At 37.8% G+C, this 20276-nt stretch overlaps 1 protein-coding gene across 3 annotated transcripts in view; it reads right to left on the bottom strand.

Moving 5' to 3' along the window:
- Positions 1 to 20276, bottom strand: part of PLD5 (phospholipase D family member 5) — a 185785-nt gene that overhangs the window by 163582 nt on the left and 1927 nt on the right. The window lies entirely within an intron of this gene.

Below are 20276 nucleotides of genomic sequence, written 5' to 3' on the forward strand. Positions count from 1 at the left end.
AATAGAGGGGGGAAAGGAATAATTTAAGAACAGGGTTACTCATTCATGTTCAAATAACAAGAAAACAAACCAACAAACAAAAGCAAAAAGCACACCACTACCAAAGCCCCAACCCCAACTGTAATGCAACACACTTACTAAGAGAAGGACTCCATTTCAAACTATGACAAATTAAAGACCAAGTCAGTGTCTGTGCTGAATATAATCTTAGAAATGAAACACAGCCTAAAGCCCTCAAGACAAGGGCTCCACAGTAATCAGCACTACATAAGCCATCAACATTTCTTCCCACAAAGTTTAAAATTGAGAATTTTAAGGCCTTGATCTCAAGATCATTGGAATTAGCAGTTTTCAATGGCTTTGGATTATGTCCTAAAGAAATAAGCAGGCACAGGCAGACTGGAATATAAGACAAGGTAACAGAAAAACACATTAACAGTAAGAATGAGCTTACTTTATTTCCTGAGAAACAATTTGCACACCTGCTTTATTTCAAACTCTTAATACAATTATACTGCAGGCTACATTTGCGTGCAAGTTTCTTTGAACTGCAGATCTTCAGCTTATTTCAAGATAAAACAATAAAAGCAAACATAAAAAGTAATAATAAATGTATTATAACCTACAGGGACTTGGTAATTTTGTAAGCAAAGAACAAAATATCACAATTTTTATATGAACTGTAATGAAAAAGATTAGATACATTACTCATAACTCTGGCAAAAATGCAAGAATACCAAGTTCTAAATATTTTTCTACAAGAAACCACTATTTTAACCTGATGATTAGGTCTTTACATTGATGACAAAACATAAATTTATCCATCATTTAGTATTACACTTAGTTATAGCTAATGCATTCCAGAGGTATAAGCATGGACTATGTGACTCCCAACGTTCCTTTCAGTCTTGTTTTTTATGATTGACTTAAAAGAGGGACATATTTCATGGGCATGCTTCCAGTGATCCAACTGGAAAACATACACAACTGTAAAAGTTGACAGAAAGTATATAGATTATCTTATTATGCAATTTTTCTTCTTTTCCATTTCCCAGCAAAGCAACCTTTATATTCTCAGAAAATACATCTATTACATCTATTTTTGTTGAGTTTGATCAGCTGTTGCACTGATCTTCCATCAGTGCAACAGCTTAATAGTAAATAGTTTTCTGTGCCACACTTTTTGCAAATGTAGCTTACAATTTAATGAAAAAAATGTATTTTATAAAATTACAAAGAAATGTAATTAAATATTTTAAAATAACTATCTCTTAAAGACCACCTGTTGGTTTAAATTGCTCAAATGACTTGAGAAAAATGAAATGAGCTGGTAATTTGTTTCCATTTCACAGATCTGTTCAAGAATAAACATGGTTTGGTGCTTGATCTTTCACAGTCCCCTGCAAGATCCTCATAGGGAATCTGATTAAATATGAGCTGGATGAGCAGAGACAGTGAGGACTGAAAAGAGGCTGAAGGGTCAAGCCCAGAGAGTGGTGGTCAATAGCAGAGCAGAGAATGCCTCAGCAAGTCTGCAGATGATACAGAACTGGGAGCAGTGGCTGACATGCCTGAGGGTTGTGCTGCCATCCAGAGGAACACTGACAGCCTGGAGGAACCTTAAGAAGTGCAACAAAAGGAACTGCAAATTCCTGTGCCTGAAGAGGGACAACCTCAGCAGTTCCTGTGTCAGTGTGTCCTGGGGGCAGTTGGCTGGAAAGCCGATTTGCAGAAGAGACCCTGGGGATGCTGACAGACACCAAGATGCCCTCGTGGCCAGCAGGACCAGCAGCATCCTGGGCTACATCAGAAGGAGCATTGCTGGCACGTCAAGAGAGGGGATCTTTCCCCCTTACTCAGCCCTGGTGAGGTCACAGCTGCAGTGCTGTGTCCAATCCTGGGCTCCCCAGTACAACAGAAATACTGGAGAGAGTCAAGCAAAGAGCCATGAAGAAGACAGTTAAGGGAATTTATCAGTATGTAAAAAGGTCTGAAGAGAAGCAGATGTAAAGACAGTGGACACAGAGTTATCAGTGGTGTCCAGTGACATCTTGCACTGTTTATCCAAGTATTTGAGGATAAGCTCTCCCACCTGTGTGAAGCTATGGCCACACAGAATATGCAAATACTAATAAATGCTATAAAAGTTATTGGAGCGTGTGTGTCCTGTGTGCCTGTGCTTTAATAAGTGCACTCCTCAAAGGAGACAGATAAGAAGCACTTTATGTGGGAAATGAAGTGATTGGTAAGTAATATGAATTTGTACTAGCAATGCAAGTTTAATCAAAAAGTCTAATAACACATGCCTCAAAGTTTCACCCTTCCTGGAAGGAAACAATAGCTAAATCAGTATGATAGAAGACAAGAAATCTGAACTTGCATAACATCACATTAAGGCTCTCTGAAGCAGCTGTTATTAAGAATTGTTCATATTAATATTGCCTTTCAAAACTAGGACCTAGACTGTCCTTTACCCTAAAGCCAAACAAAAGCTCTTGTTCAGATAAATAAGCCTAATGCTAAAAATGGCTATGATAGCATTTAAGTTTCCACCTGTCAGAACACAATTATATGCTTCAATTTGCTCTTAGCCCCAAGTTCCACAATGCAGTGAGGTCACATCTTGTAAATTCAAAAAGTCCCAAGCACATCAGAGCCCTACCTCAAAAGTCAGAAGGCAGGTCTACAAAAATCCCGTAGTCCTGTCATTTTGGTAAATATTTTATCTTTTAGATTAGGGCAAGTCAAATTTCACTTTACAAAAGCTAATTGCTTAATGGTTAACGTTGATATTGACATGGAACAAACAAGTAATTGAAGTAATTTGTCCTCAAATACCATTATGCATTGCAATAGCCTGCCACAGCCATCCATCCAGGTTCCGACTCGGAAAAAAAAAGAGACCAAAAAGCATACTCTGTGTGAGGCCAAGACAAAGTCAAACACATCTCTAAAGATGCCAAATTGCTTTGCATTTCAAACGACCATCAAAAGGGACGTTTATGATCATTTCCTCTCCTGTTCTCACATTTCTGCTCCCTTCTTTTCATCAAATTTGCTCACTCTTCAGCAACATGAATGCTAGACCATTTCACCTATCTGAAAGGAAGTAAGCAATTCCATTTGGCAAGAAGACTAATTAAACTTTCGACAAAAGTCTGCAAGTTGGTCCTCTCAGCCTCTGGTCACAAGATCACCAGCAGCAACACAAGGAATGTGGCTAACTCCATTTCATTATCAACCTGCAGAGGACACATGCTTAAAACTGCATCTAAAATTTCCAGGGTACCATCTATTCTGGTGAGCTGGTGACTTTTCACATGGTTTACAAATTGTCTAAAAGTATCTTTTATCATCTTTACTGGATACATCCCCAGAACCCTTACAGAAAGCTGAGTAATGCTATTAGTCCATTATACATAGAGAGAAACAAGTTGCAGTAAGAGTATGGTACCTTGTCCAAGGTCACAAGAAAAACACAAAACCTGTTTCCACTCTATCTTTAAAAGGAGTAGTCCTGAGATCCTGTCCTGAGATTTTATTCCCTATGCTCAAAACATTTCTTTACACTAGGCCAGCTTCAAGAGACTGAATCTAGAAACTGAATACAAAAGCATAATAAAGTGAAAATTGAGTAATACTTTCTCTGCTCATTTCCATCACTCTTTCAAAGATTAGCCATTTTCCTGGAAAATTCAGGGAAGCTAAGCAAAGCTAACTTTGCAACAGAAGAAACTTCTGGCATATGAGGAAACTGGGTCAAAATTTTGATTCTCAAAGAAGTACTTCTATTGTTAGATACTTTTTTCTCTACTACAAAAGAATTAGTCACAAATATGTTCTGAAATCTCTCAAGGAAAGTTACAGTCAGCCTAACTGCAGACAGCTTGCCTTGGGAGTAATCCCAGAAAGATAATAGCCAGGTGCACTTAAGAGCAGGTGCAGGGGAGAAATTGCACCCACTTCTTTATTAGAGTTGGAAATGGGCAAACATTTCCCACATTCAAAGTGAGGTCAAGGTCAGGAATTGGCCAGATTTTTCATACTTGAAGAGAGAAGGCAACAAGTGAGGAAGATGATGTGGATATCACCTGGATTTACCAAGAGTAAATTGTATTCAGCTAGCCTGAATGCCTTCTGTGCAGTATGACTGTGAACTCTGTGCAGTATGACTGTGGACAAGAGGAAAGCAATCATATTGCATAGCTGGGCATTGACAAGGCTTCTGGCAGTCTCCCATATCATCCTATGAGTATAAAAGGTTGTGGTGGTGTAGCAATACCACAGACTCTGTAAGTCACACCAAATTAAATCACTTAACAAAAACTCTTAAAAAGCTCAGGAACAGGTTTTCTAAGTGGTATATAACTTCTCTTGAGGTCTGCAAGAATAAGATATCAGCCACTGCCTCGAGAATGTTAAAGAAAATAAACTAGTCTTATGTTTAAGATCCCAAAAGATGAGACAAAAGGAAAAGGCCAGTTTAAAATCCACACCTACACGGGGGAAAATGCAGCTTCCTAAGAGTGTTGAAGAACTTTTTGCAAACAGGTTGGACTTTAAATAATACCTTCCCCTCCCTCTGAAATTAGTCCATTAGGATGCATACATAGTCAGGAATTCAGGATTGAGAGAAAATGAAAGAACTGGTATTATTTCAAGTTCCCAAAAATCCAATGCCTTTTTTCTGCAACCAACAATTAATTTTATTGAAAATTCAAACTTAGTGAAAGTAATGTAAGAATTGAAACTCTTACTATTGCCATATGTGGCATTGATACTGTATTTGGAGGCAGCTCCAGGTCATAAAACACATTTCCCCATCAGACCTGATGTTCTTATCTGTACTCTTTATATATTCCTGTCCCATAACATATAGAAGGAAGAAAATAAAAGTTTCCTGATTATCTGAAATATCAACATCAACTCCTGTTTCCCTTATCAAGTGAAAGTGCTCATGAAACACAATAGAAAGGGAGGCATTTCAGCTCTCAGAAAAACAACGTTGTCACTCAAATGACAAATGGAGACTGGTCATAGCATGTAATGGGTTATTGAGATGAAAAAAATCATGACTGAAGTGACTGCATTGTTCTTCCTATATGCTTCAAGTAGAACAGCAACCTTACAGACAACATGGTAGGGAATAACAAAGAAAAACTATTCATTAATTTCTGTAATCTTTGCTTTAGAGTCCTCAGGAAGGAATTCTACTTTTAATGTAGTTTTTCTTTGCAAAGTGGTATGAAAACTGCTTGAATCTTTACATAAATAAATGGCAACCTGCCTGACATGAAGACCACAGCAAGAAACCAAAAATCCTGTATCTCAGAATAAGTATGTTTAAACAAATAAGGTGAGACCATTATGTTTTAACTCTGTTTTCAGGTGACATCCATAAATACAAGCCTTGGAATGAGTTTTTTTTTAGGGTTGAAAAAAACCTCACCTCAGAAATGTTTGTGCAAATGTACAGTTGGAAAGACTTTTGTCTAAAGGGGTCATATGGCCATCTAGAAATTACTCACTTGCCTTCTCTACAAACAGAAAATATAAAAAAACATAGAGAGCAAGGTGAAGACAGCATATTTGTGTCCAATCATACACAGCAAATTGCAAATAAATAATTTTAACCAACAGAAAATCCTAAAGAACTTGTCAGATGCATTACAACTTTGATAAAATTTACTCACAATTAGAATATCCCCAGCTTGTAGAAAGTAAGAGTGACCCCTATTCACTCTAAATACTTAATATTTCCCTTTTTGGTGGTTTCTGTAGCTTCTACATCCCTCACTTAAAGATATACAACAGAAGCTAGTTCAATGAGCCAATTACTCCAAATGTTTCAGGAAAATACTAGTGTCCATGATACCAATTACATTGAAAAAAGAAAATCAATCTCTGCATCAACATCTATGTATGTTTTTAGAGCCCACTATTCCAAGGACTCAACCACAAAAGTTGCTTTTGCTGTTTTTGTCTTGTTGCAATATTTGGCCAGTTTTAATGTGGAGATTCATGGCGGAGCTTCATTTCAGGCAGAGACTTCAGGGGAAATAGTGTGTCTGCCATTGTGAGTATAGCAAAAGAAGAAAAAAAACCAAACAGCAAGAAGGAAAAAAACAAACCTACAGAACTCTATTTGTGATTGCTTGCACAAAAGTACTAAGCTAATACAGAACCCAGAACTCACTCTACTGCATAGAAAGATCTGAAAAAAACAGATTTTTGCCCTCTCATCTTGCATGGCAGGTCTTTTCCTCTGATTTGGCTACCCAAGTCAAAAGCTTTCAAAGGCTGAGTTGAACAATCATGTTTTCCACTCCAGAATCCTAAAAGAGCTTCCATCTTTCTGTGTACTCCTACAACCAAGTTCTCTGCTCCTTTCAGCAATCTTCCAGCCTATGGTTTTCCCTTGCTTTCTTCAAGCTTCATTGTTCCTCTCCCTCTCTGCTTGCCCCACCTGCACCTTATAAGTTTCTCTGGGCCTCATGGCTCAGTTGCTTTCAAAAATCACTTATCTCCCCCTTCACAGCAGAGCAGCCAGGACAACATAACAAGAGAACCTTTTTTCTGCTGCCAAGCCGCCATTTTGTTTTGTTTTTAAAGGAAGAAAGCAACACGATGAATAGTAAATGGGCAATAAATACAACTAAACAAAGCTAACTGTTACAATATCATGCTCAATAGTTAAAAGTATGCACATATATAGAAATTTAAGTTAATTAAGCAGAGCTAGAACAAGCTACTGTAAAACCAAAGTAACTCACAAAAGAGAGGCCACTACCAGGAGCTTTGCTCTTTTCAGACTACATCTCCATTATCATATCTCAAATTAGATGCACAATTATTATCTTGAATGGTGTTTTGGGAAGCTGTTTCCTTCATGGTGGTATCAATTGAACACCCATCAGTAACTGGTTCCTCATCAAGCTGTTCTATTCATGTCAGGAGTTCCACACTATGAGCCTGAATAAATTAGCCAGATATGTTATCAAAAATTAATAATGCCCAGAAATAAACCAAGAACATCTGATGCCACACAGAATCATTAAGTAAATAAACAAAGCAAAGTAAATTCCCAAAGGTTCTTATAAAATATTTTTAATCTTGCAAATGCTGGAGAAACACACATTTTAAAAACCCAAAATGCAAACAGCTGTTAGGGAGAGACTTTTAGCAAAAAAATGAAATCATAGAAAGCATCAGCTTAAATACAACAACCAGATTTAGTCCAAACAAGAAGGGATTTTACAGCCTTTCAAAAAAAACATACTCTCACCCTCCCTTATTTAGGTAATGTATTAAAAAAACACCAAAACAACAAAAATTCAACATACAGTGGTAACCTGAGAGCTAAAATGTACAAATATTTTAAGTACTTCATGTGTGTCTTAGGTACTGTGGCCTGTAAATCAGAAGGTATTACTATACAGTAGTACTTCTATAATAAACAGGTATTTCTACATCTGCTACAAATTTCTCACTTGATCAGAGAAAATCCTAATTACTACCTGCACAAACTAACTTGAAAAGGTGCACTCTCAGTTTTCTATTCCTGAAAAACAGAAATAAATGTACAATCACTTGAAAAACAGATTCCATACGAACAAGAAACAACTTCTTCATCCCTTTCAAGACACAAAGCTACAATTGCTTGTATTTCTCTGCACACAAAAAAATTTTAAGAGTCCTTATTTACTTAAAGAAAAGACATTCTGAAAGAACGTGCTGTTGGCTGACACAACGAAGTCACACAGGTGGTGACAAGTTTTATTGCTCTTCATGTAATCATTTCCTTTTATATTATCCATATAAGATCCATAGACCACACTTGCAGGGCTTTCAGCCAGCTCACACTCACAACTCAGAAACTTCCATCTTCCTTGCAACTTCAGGGTTTTCAGAAGTGCATATATGGGATTTATGAGTTTAAATCACTTGAGAACTTCAGAAAGTGTTGCCCTGCCAGAATAAAAATTATGTATAAACCTTATAAGAGAAGTGCATTCTTGCAAATCCTACATATATTTTGCACATCATATTTTCCTTGAGTGTTTCACACAATGTGCATTGCAGAATGTGGCATGCGATACCAAAACAAGGCTGTGGATTTGTTAGAGGAGTTTGAGATGACAGAGCAAGAGCATGGGGACAAGGGAATAAAGAAAAGTAATTTAAAAATAAGCATCATGAAAGAATTGATGTGATTACATAAATAGGAAAAAAATTAAAAACCAAGGGCCCTGGGTAGGTAAACTGAACCTTGGAGAAGTAAAAAGGGAAACAGTTGTGCAACAGTGTCTTGTAAAAAATGGATATGAGCAACAGTTATTTAAAGACAAACAGAATGCCTGGAAGAGCCCTAGCACAGACAGACACTAGAGGAACAAAGTGCACAAACTGAAAAAAAAAAGTATTTTTTAAAAATTGAAATTTCCAGCAGACTAAGGTCTCAGTTGTCATATGGTAGCAGAAACAAATTGATTTAGGCTGATGTGCATTAAGACCACATACACAGAGCCAGAGAATACAGTGGGGCACATTCTAGTTTTCCACTGCAAGAGTTTGATGCAGCTAAGCCATGACAAAAAGGCTTAGAGAGAACAATATTGCAGAAAATGGGATAAAGTAACACAGAAGGGGTTAGCTGCCTGCCACAAGCCCAATGGGGAATTGAAAGAAAAGTCTGCAGGGACAGCAGCTCACACTGGCAAAGGAAATTGCATTGTTCAAAAGGGTAACGTTTTCCAAAACACTTATGGGTTTTGTTTCATGCTATACACAAAGGAATTGTTATCCAAACAATAAATTGTTTACACTGTAAAAGCCTGAAAACAGCATTTGGTGTATTGATGTATTTTGATGCTCACAACATTCCAAATAAGCACCAATCAGTCCTCAGCATCATAGATTTGGTTCACATTCTACAAATAAGTCACTCAAAAATAGTTTGAAATTGCAAATAACTTCAAAATTCTTTGGGTTTCATTCATCAGTGACCTTTTTGTTTGCTTGTTTTATAATTAATTTTCTAGTCATCTTTTCTTAGAACCATCCCATCCATTGTACTAACCAGGGGAGCTATGTAGTCTTTATTGATGTAACAGGAGTTACTCAAAAGATGCATCTTCTCAAGGATCTAAAAAATGAAGCAGAATTGAATATACTTCACCCCATATTGTTTTATGTAGCACTTATGCACAGGACTGCATGCATGACTCCAAACAACTTTTTACCTAGTCAATAGCAAAAGTCAGATGTCACACAACCTACTGGTTTTCCATGAAAAGATACACAGAGAATTTATACAGTTTAGCAAACACTTTAAACCATGACTGAAGCCATCTCTAAATGATGCTACAAGTATCAATATCCTACCCGAATTTAGCACTATGTATTCTGTTGAAAACTCAGAGAAATTACTTTTCCACAAGGCATCCAAGATGACAAAAGTAGAAAGCTGCTTTCAGTATTAGAGCTTATAGGACTAAACACACGGCTGCAGGCCTAAGACAATTCTTTAATCAGGAGAAAGAAGTTATGGAATATCCTGATTCAGGGGAAGAAAGAAAACAGTCTGCTCTCTGCCAACCCATTGGCTTGAAACCTTTTCAAGACTTTATTCCATGAGGTAATAGCAAATGGGCAGCACAGGGTCACAAATGCACATCAGCTTCTATTTGAGAAGACAGAAATCCCCACCCACTGTACTGCAGAGGTTGTTAGAGCTGTTCCAGCCCTATAGCAAACTGACAGAGCATTAGCTCAAACTTATTTCATGTCACTCATCTTCCCAACCTTTTCTATGCTGGCTATTTTATCACTGCCCAGGAAGAGACTAAACACGCCAATTTCTGTGAGCAGCTGCCAGAAAGCCACAAGAATTTCTAAAAGACCCCATATAACTTGTGTTTCTTTTTAATATTCCAGGAATAAAAGCCTTTCTAGATGCTCATAGGTCCTCTATAACAAATAACTATGGGGAAATAGCAGAACCTGACATGAGTCCCCATCTTTATTGTAGTCACTCCAATGGACATCTTCTATTTGTTCATCTAATTAAATTTTTCACAAGAGGCAAAAGGGTGTTTTAGTGTTTTTGTTATCTTTTTTTTTCTCCAATTATTACCATTGAAGCAGGTGCACATTTCCACTTAAATTAGCACAAAACATGAAAACAGATTATACCTGCTATCATTAATCTGAAATTATATTTCAGTTTAGGTTTGATTAGTTTTTTAGCATGATCAGCACTGTTTTTCACTTACACTTCCTAAAGAAGTACAGAAATATTCCACTGGGGAACAAAGAAATAATTTCCCAGGTAGCTTGTTTTGCTGAGTTTTCTTAAGATACCCATTCATTACTCTTGGCACATAGTTGCATTTTCAAATGCACCCAGCACCCACCTGACTTACTTGTATATTCTCCCTTCTGAAACACCTTAAGGTGGGCTTAAATGGTGAACAACTGGATCTGTATAATCTTTTCATATTCACATAAATATTACAGTTTCTTACATCCCTTCTGTTACATTAGGATGCCTTCTGTTCTTCTGATAGCCCTGTGCTAAGTGCAAAGTGTTCTCAAATAATTTATACAGCAACCAGTCTGAAGATCCAGAGACTTAAAGCTCAGGAAAAGGTAAGGATTCCAAGACAGATTTTTCCTCCAACTGCTTAGCATGAGATACTGAACTTGGTTTTAAGCTCTAAATCCATGACAGCCAAGTTGATGTACAGCCTTTACAGTCTTCTCTCAAGGAGCTCATGTACAACTTGAATCCATAGTAATGAAGTCAATGGACAGTAGTTTTGGAACAAGATCAAACAAAAGTGCACAAGCTGCATTTAGGAAATAGTGTCACCTTAAACACCATTCTCAGAAGCAAATAGCCTCCACTGAGGTAACACCTGAAGTTTGTTCAGCCCATAAAGCATATTCCCTTATTAATTTAAAAAAAAAAAAAAAAGCAAAAAACTCCGCCTAGAAAAGATCAGTCATGAAACTTAATGGACAGCAGCAGAATTTCTGCAACATGGAAAGCAGAGTAAGGCATGTTTATTGTGGCTGGAAGTGGCTGAAGACCTTGTTAATTTTTACACACTCCTGTGTTTCAAAACAGATACAAATCTGCTCATTGTGGCAGGTTTTTTACAGCATAAACTGCCTTTTAGAAAACTAAGTGAGAGTACAACCCCAAGTACATATGCCTTTCCTGCAGTAACAACAGGGCCACAAATTTTAAGTTGGTCACTATCACTATCTCATCACTGCTCCACATTTGGTTCTGCTCCAAACAGTTAAAAATGCCTCGGGGAAATCCAGCCTATTTAATGTATCAGAATGACAGAAATTATCTAAATCACTGTTTGTTTTATTAGCAGCAATTCCCAAATACATGAGCTTTTTTATTCCATTAAACATTTAATTACAACTGTAAATAGACATACATGAATAGCAACAAAAATAAAAATAGAACAACTGGTATTTATGAGTTGCAACAACTTTACCAGTTACAAAACAAGCTGCTGATTATGTTGACATCATGCAGCCAAAAATGAAACTTACTAAGTTCTCTCAAAAATCTTGGTTTTAAGATAAGAAATTAATAAAATACACCTTATTCATCTACAAATACTGCACATAGAGGATTTTACAGTTGTGCAAAAGTGGGGAAAAATAGGGAAATTTTTTTCATCTTCAGAGAGCAAGCCAAAGTAGTATTACTAAAAATACCACTCTCATATTTCTTTGTCCAGGGCTAGATGCTATCTACACAGTGAAATTCACAGTGCATTGATCAAAACAAAAGAAGACAAATCCCTATAAAAATATTCAAATCCTATGTTATATTTGGAAAGCCTTTATAAAAGTTAAAGAATTCTGAGGAGCAAATCCTATTAAGAAAAAAAAATTAGACTAAGTTTTGATGGATAAGCACTCAAACAAACCCTAGGAATCAGTTTCCAATCTAATAAAAAAATATTTTCTCATTAAATCAGTTCACTTAACAGGCACCAATGTACTATTCAGTTCTTCTCTTCCCACTCCTGAATTTCTGAGTTTCTCCCAACTCCCTGCACACTTTCTTTAGCTGAGTGGCCAGTCTGCCACAAGCAGCCGCAAGAAGCCCAGCGTTTGTCACTCGAGGGTGACAAGTGGGTTAACTGCCTTCTCTTGAAACACAAATGACCAGGGAACCTGCGAGTGCCTCATTTCTCAGTGAATGGATCAACTGCATCCCCACCAGGCTAGGGAGCACCGAGGGACGCACCCAGCTCATCTCTGCCACATGGGCAGGCAGGTCTCAAGCAGCAGCAGCACACGTCTTGGACTTGGCTGTTCAGGGAATATGGATCCCAGCACACACTTACTGCCTAGCACAGATAGGTCCTCAAGTAATCTACTTTTGTTCCCAGAAACCATGAAGGGCAAGTTGAAAACAACTTGATTGTCCACTCAGACTACACAATCTTACAGACATTGAAGGAGCATCACTGCATGGGAAAATGAATGTTACACTTTTTCATTCTACCAGCTGTCATCTAGGAGGGCAAAAATTTTAAAAATTTCATCCAAATTTAATTCAAAGAAATCTTTTTTCAGACTCTGAAATACAACAGAGGAGCTATTTGGTGTATATGAATATATGGACCTTGTAAGACATTAGCAGGGTGCCTATTTTTTTCCTCTCAGTAACGAAACCATAAAAAGGCATGTAAATCAGACCTGAAATAATGTTACAAAAAAAGCAAAGCAAGAGGTGGGCTGTTAGAAACCCATCTCTTGCGCCTCAAGAAAACATTCCATCAGGGGAGACAGATCTAGAGAGTTTACTGCTAGCAGAGGACTTTCTTTTTCAGGAACAATGAACAGTATATGACTTCCCATCATTAACGGCAATAAAGCAGGGCTTATTAATCATTGGCATGAGCTGGCCAGTTTTTTCCATCCTTCTGATAGTCTAGTAAAGTTATTTTACCTTCAGTATTTTAGCACTCCTGCTTATGGAATGGAAGAAGCCCTACTTAACACACAACCAGCCATAGCAACTAGCTTCTTTGGGCACTGTCTGCAGACTGAACTGATAGCATTTGTGAGGAGATATTCATGAAACATAAATCTCCTAGTGTTTTAAGTACTCCTACTGCCCTTAGGTGTCTCACAGTCAGTGGTCAGCTACAAGACCAAATTACTGAAGACTGCAGAGTATTTGGTTGTGTAACACACAAGGAGATTAAGTTGCAAGTTTCTGCAGCTCCTTTTTCAAAATGCTTAAACAAAGATGGTAAACGCTGTTAAAATAAAGGAAGACAGCAGCACAAAACTAACTTGGATTTTCCTTAATGCTGGTAGCATTAGAACAAGAAATGTAGGGGAAAGAACTTTTCCTATACCTACACTGAAATTAACATCTGAAAGAAAGGTAGACTAAGATACATGTCTTTTTTCAGAAACCAGAAATCTTCATTTCTAAGAAGTCTTGAATAGGCTGAATTAAATTATAAATTAATTTAGATATGCATATAAAAATTAATGTTAAGAGCAACTTTGAAACTTTATTTTGTATTCCTGTGAAACAGCATGAAGTCAGACATTATAAATTAAGCTTGCCATAGTGAAAATGCATCTGAAATATTTTAAATTCAGCTTTAAAGATTTGGACTTTGAAAGTGACTGATGCTGAAATCATCAGAACTGATGTGTTAAATTAACGCAACGTTGAATGATTTTCTCATACACCACAGAATGAAGAGCTGCTCCTAGGATTAGTGTGTTTGGTTCACATGGCTAGGTTTTAGGGGGGACAAGGAGACAATGCAGAGGTGGCCTCTGTGAGACCAGTGGCTGCCCCATGCTGGACACTGCCAGTTCCAGCTGGCTCCATGACAAATCTGCTCTTTGCCAAAGCTGGACCCATCAATAGGACTGCTTGGTGCCTCTGTCAATAACACATATAAGGAAAAAAACTCTGCTGCCCAGGAGCTATGGAAGAGGAGCAAGAAAAATGCGAGAGAAACAGCCCTGCAGACAGCAAGGTCAGTGAAGGAGAACAGCAAGGAGGCATTCCAGGTGCTGGAGCAGAGGTTCTGCTGCTGCCCATGAAGAGAGCAGGTTGTGCCCCCACAGCCCATGGAGGACCCCACCAGAGGAGGCAGAGCAGCTACCCACACTGCAGCCCATGCCAGAGCAGGTGGATGAGCTCTGAAGGAAGCTGTAGCCTGTGGAGAGCCCACAAAGGAGCAGGAAGTGCAGCCCATGCGGGGCCCATGCTGGAGCAGTCCATTCCTGGAGTGCACCCCATAGGGAGCATCCATGCTGGTACAGTTTCTGGAGAGCTACAGCTTGTGTGGAGGACCCACATTGGAACAGTTTGACAGGGACTATATCCCATGGCAGGGATCCCACATCACAGCAGGGAACTGTGAAGAAGAAGGAGTGACAAAATGTTATGAACTGACTGCAGCTCCCATTTCCCAATATCCTGTGCCACTCAGGGGATTGATGGGAAAGAGGTTGAAGATTCAAGAATAAAGGACTGAAGCTGAGCCTGGGAAAATGGGGAGGAGGAGAGAAGGTGATTTTAGTCTTGTCCTTGTTTCTCACTATCCTTTCCTATATTTAATTGGAAAGAGATGAAATTAATTTTCCCCAAATTGAGTCTGTTTTGCCTGTGACAGTAATTGGTCATCTCTCCATCTTTATCTCAAGGTAAAAAATCTTTTATCTATGTTCTCCCTCTTGTTGAGGAGGGGGAAAGAGAGGATGGCTTGGTAGGCAGCTGGCAGAAAACCAAGGTTAACCCACTGCAACTAAAAAGAGAAAAAATACTATTAGGTATCATATTTTCACTGCTTTGCAACACAAAATTACTTTTGTGTGTGGTAACTACAGTAATAAATTACTCAGGATTTGAAATTCCCTATATCCCTTTCAAAAGAAAACATTTTCTATGTTTTTCCTTTCAAATGTTATTCAGTACTTCCCAACACTGCTCAATTATTTTGGTCCTTTTTTTCCACTTTTCTGAACATTTATTTTCTCTAATTATGTTTGTCTACAGAACAGTACTGGAGAAAGACACCTGCAAGGAAATCGGCATTTCGACATAAAAATTCCCCTCCACACACAGTCTGTCAGCAGTGAAGCAAACTGCATGCTACTACTTCAGCAAGAATCACAACTCATGCTAAGTACCACTGCTCCAGGCAGGCAATCCACATACCAGTCTCCTGTTGAGAAAAAGCCCAAATCCCTCTAACTTAATTGAGTTTGTTCCTTCGGTTTTAATGATGAAACCTAAATAGAGAGATCCATCTCCAGGACCAGACAGATATTTGGAATTATAATCTGCAACTACACCATCAAAAAGGTTGAAATATAGGAAACTAATTCTCTAGAACCCTCTGAATTTTCCCCACCTATGCACCTTCCTAGATGGCACAAGCCATTCACTTTGGTACCTAACAATATTGCAGATGACAAATTATTTATACCTGCCTAGTACAGAAGACTCTGACAGCTGTGCAGCAAACACAGCATCGCTGGTCAGGGAAGGCAGGGGTGGATGGCCTGGAGGAGAAGCCATAAAAAAAAGTGGCTGAGGTCACTTGGATTATTCAGCCTGGAGAAGATTGAGGGGAGACCCCAAAGCCATCTACAACTTCCTCATGAGAGAAAGTAGAGGAGCAAGCTCTTTTCTCTGGTGACCAGGGACAGGACCTGAAGGAATGGCCTGAAATTGTGTCAGGGGAGGTTTAGGTTGGATATTACATAAAGGCTCTTCACCTAGAGGGTGGTTGGGCTGGAAGGGAAGTGGTCACAGCACCAGCCTGACAGAGTTCAGGAAGTGTTTTGACAACACTCTCAGATACTTGGTGTGTTCCTTAGGGTGTCCTATGCTGGGCCAGAAGTTGGACCTGTAGATGATTCCTGTGAATCTCTTCCAAATCAGGATAGTCTGTGATTCTATGAACTCATAGAAGAAGATATTTGTTTGCATTTATTTCAAGACTAGGGCTGTTTTGGGAATATGGGAATGTTTTGTGATTTCTGATTTACATCCTTGCCTTATTCTTCCTTAAACTGAAGCCATTGCCACTGTCCAGCAACTGATTTGGCTTCACTGGGTTCTACTCCTACTATGTGCTTTACATCAAACTATGTCCACCTTCTTTGTTTAGGTATTGCAGGCTATAGCCATGCACATGGTGTCTTCCTGTCATCCTTCTGGAGATTACAAATCTGTCTTATGACTTTTAACATTACTGTTAATTTTAATGCAAGAGTAGAAGTGCACTTGGAAACTGTCCAACAATGATTTTGTTAAAAATTTCCAATATCATAAAAAAAGAAGAGAAAAACAAAAGCTGCCTAACAGACTTACTAATTTTTGAATAATAAAATGAACTGGCAAAATGGGATTTGGAATTTCAACTTTTAGAAAGGTATTATGACAGGTGACTTAAAGCTATATTTTATTTATGATCTGCTCATGCAGCTCTGAGAAATATTCTGGTCACGCTTGTCAGGCACTTTTGTAAACAGTCTTAAGCCTAACAGTTGCATATTAGATATCTGTCTCTGCTGCCAAGTGACATTGCTATCCCTGTACCTCATGGCCACTCTTCTCCCTGGGTAGCAATGCTGCCAAGGCACAGCAGTGTGCTGAGCAACAACATCAACTGGTCAAATAACAGCACTTAGAATCAGAAAATCTCCAGCATTGCCCTTGCTGCTGATCAAATCTTCAGCAAAAAAAAACCCAAAAAAGGATGCAATAATTGTCAATAACTTCACCTAATTATGATTCTTCAAAAATAACAGACTGAGGATTGCCAGGAATTAACACTGTCCTGATGACAGGTCTCCCCAAAAGTTAGTTTTGAACCAGTTTCTTAAAAGAGAATTTTTAAAATCTTTTAATAATTAAGCAAATAATTAAATTTAGATGTTATTAGAGAAAGACTACCACTACATCCTTGAGAAAGAATAACTATATTTTTCAAAAACAAATATATGCTTGAAGCTTATATCTTGTAGCTTAGAAAGAAATCTGTTCAGTTTTGAAGCTGTTATTATTTAAAATTAAGTTCTCTAGAATTCTTTGCTGAGGTACCAGGAAAGCAGCCATTCAATAACCATCATTACTGTGGGACGCAGAGACATGATGGACAGCTGCTGCAAATTAAACCAGACCCCGTAACTCCTAACAGCTAAAGTTTACCACATTAGCTACTTTTCACCAATCCCTACCTCCTTCTTTTTCTCTTAATGAATTCACATTTAATTAAATAAGGCAACACCAGACAAAGAGAAAGAAAAAAAATTTGAAAACCACTATGCAAAGAAGAATTTAAGAATATTTCACTCATCCGTTTTCTCTCCAACACTTCCAATACCAGGCAAACAATTTCATGAAGAGGCACAAGGAACTAGCTGAAGCAAATACATAGAATCTGAAAAATTTCAGCTTTGCAGGGATTTCAGGCAATGTTTGCAACATCACTGCAGTCACATCTACAGTGTTGGAGTTCCTCACATCTCTTTCAAATTCCTCCATTAACAGTATGCCTCTTCAGCACACTGGGTAGAGCATGCATGTACCCTGAGGCCTCACTTCAGCAAAAACTCCTCATTGGGCCTTCAAACATGTTACAGCAAATTCATTTAATCTTAAATACAGCATCTGAGTTCACAAAAGAACAGAGGTGGGTTATGTTCAAATATTTTATAGTACAATCTGTGTTGCTGGTACTGGGATAAAGAAAGCTCTACAAAACCAGCTAGCCAATAAGCCACACTACATTAAGATCCATTCGAAGAACAATTAATTAGCAAGACACCAGCAGGATGTTACAGATTTTTACTTCCTCTATGGTCAGTCAGTAATTAAATATTGATCACTTTTAAAGAAGCCTGATCATATTTGTGCATCTGAACTTGTTCTGTGCTTTCAGAAGAGGTAAAGTAGTTGAATTTTGAACCTCTTTACCACACTCTTGAACCTCCTTACCACAGTCCTCAAATTGACATCTGTATACAAAAATGCCTAAAACAAACCAAAAACCACAAGAGCAAAACCCACAACTTTGCTACAGTTTTGAGATCTAGAAACAAACTGTTTCTATATTTGAGAATCTTTTTACATAAACAATTTGATACAAATTGGCTTCAGAATATGTTTTTTAACCCATCAAACTGTATGTGCATTAGTAAGGATTGCATGTGATTAAGTTAGGCTATTCACTTCAACAAAAAGTCAGTATAAAATACATACTGTGGCCTACATGGTCTTACTGTGAGTAAGGAACAAAATATGCTGGCCCAGTTTCATCCCTTTTACAGTCATTTCAGTGAAAACAAAACTCAGTGTCCTCCACAATGCTGGAAGAGTACATGTGAGACTTCGAAATGTGTTCATGTATACCTTGACTCACTATACACCCCTCTTCTGGCTAACCTGTCATTGTGCAGCATCAAGCCTAGGATTATACACTTTTAAATTCAGTGCCTCCATGAATGCTCACTCCTTGGATTTTCATTTTCTTTGCAGCTTTCAAGTAACATGATTATCTCAGAGGGAGCTGTAATGAAATGTTGTGCAAACTTTGTGAGGCGGATGGAGGATATGAATATCTTCATTATTGGCCATAGGCGATCATATGTCAATGACTATCCCATTCAAAATGATGCATCTCAAAGAAATTGGTTTGTCTCTTGGAGTGGAAGAGTGGAGTGTAGGAAATAACTTCTCCAGCAAGAGAACACTCCAAACCCTCAAAAATTAATCTGAAAACAAAAAATAACAAACTTGCTCTAAAACTGTATAAGCAAAATAGAATTTATAAATAAACAGACATTTTATTTCTATTTATGCAATAGCCTGTCTGTTACAACACTCATAAGTAATGCAGTTGCCTTAAACCATAAAAAAAGTATTTTAATGTATCTGCTGTTGGCATATCAGTGTCCTTTGGGGTAGTCACAATAAATGTAAATTAAATTAATATTTTATGGCAAGGAAGGGATATCAATGCTCCAATTTTTTTCTCCTTGCATTGTTCAAATAGGCTGTGGGAGTAAAAATAACTGCATCAAATGAGAGGGAAACTCCCAGAAGAACATGCATTACAGAGAAAGCTTTTCACACAAATGCTGCAGGGATATTGAAAACAACCATTGTGACAAAATACTGACTTAACAACAGGAATAACAACAACCAAAGGAAAAAAAAAAAAAAAACAAAACAGCAACAAAACCACACATGAAATAAAGGGTTTGCACTTTCAATCTTTAAACAAGTTAATGTCTATTTTCTTTCTTCCTGATAATATTGTGATAAGGTTTAATATACAGCTATCTGACCATTCAGCTACCAAACTGTTGACAGATTAATCCCCCCTGCAATTAATAATTATTAATTTGATCACAGATATCAACATGTAGCAAAATCTGTTACAAAAGACACAGCTCAGATTTCTGTGCTATCAATGTTTTAGCTGTACTGAGATAAGGCACTGACCTTTATTCTTGATTGACAGTGGGAGAATACTTCACTTACAAGCTTACTACTGAAGCTTTTTTGTCAGTGTGAAGAATCACAAAATTGTGTTAAAAGGCAGATGGAATTCAATACCTTCTTCAACATTTGAAATGTGATCTTTCCAAAAGATCATCAGTTCTTGTCATTTCCCCAGAAGTATAAACAACTCAAGTTTAAGATTTCACTAAGAGAGATAAAATACTCTCTGCAGGTTAGGGGGAAGGGGGGGTTACAGTCCATGAACTGCTTGGTAAAGGACCTTCTTTCAGGTTTCCTCTTCAAAGGACTCTACTGTGCCATCTAGGATTTTCATGTAATAAAGACAATTTATCCTTCTTATCAGACCATTTCTATTCAAAGAGACTTGAGGTGGCTGTACCAGAAGAAATATTTTCCTGTGCCTCTTGAAGTCAATGTGACTGTGATTGCAAATTACTCACTAATGTAAAGAATAGCAGACTGTTGCATTATGCAAGCCCATCCACATTCTTTTGCATCCCTGTAAATGCAGCTACTTTCCTGCCTTGATTGTACAGTACACTCTAACAATGGGTTTCACCTAATAAGTTATTCAGGAAACTTACATAGCATGCAAGTCATCTCAATCCATTTCCTTTCTGTTACAAGTAACATGAAGATTGCTTTCAAACATCATCTGAGACAGGAACACTTTGAAGCACCTTAAATTCTCATAAAATATTCACTAGAGCTATCCACAGTC

The sequence above is a fragment of the Zonotrichia albicollis genome, chromosome 3, assembly GCF_047830755.1.
Source record: "Zonotrichia albicollis isolate bZonAlb1 chromosome 3, bZonAlb1.hap1, whole genome shotgun sequence".
Taxonomy (NCBI): domain Eukaryota; kingdom Metazoa; phylum Chordata; class Aves; order Passeriformes; family Passerellidae; genus Zonotrichia; species Zonotrichia albicollis.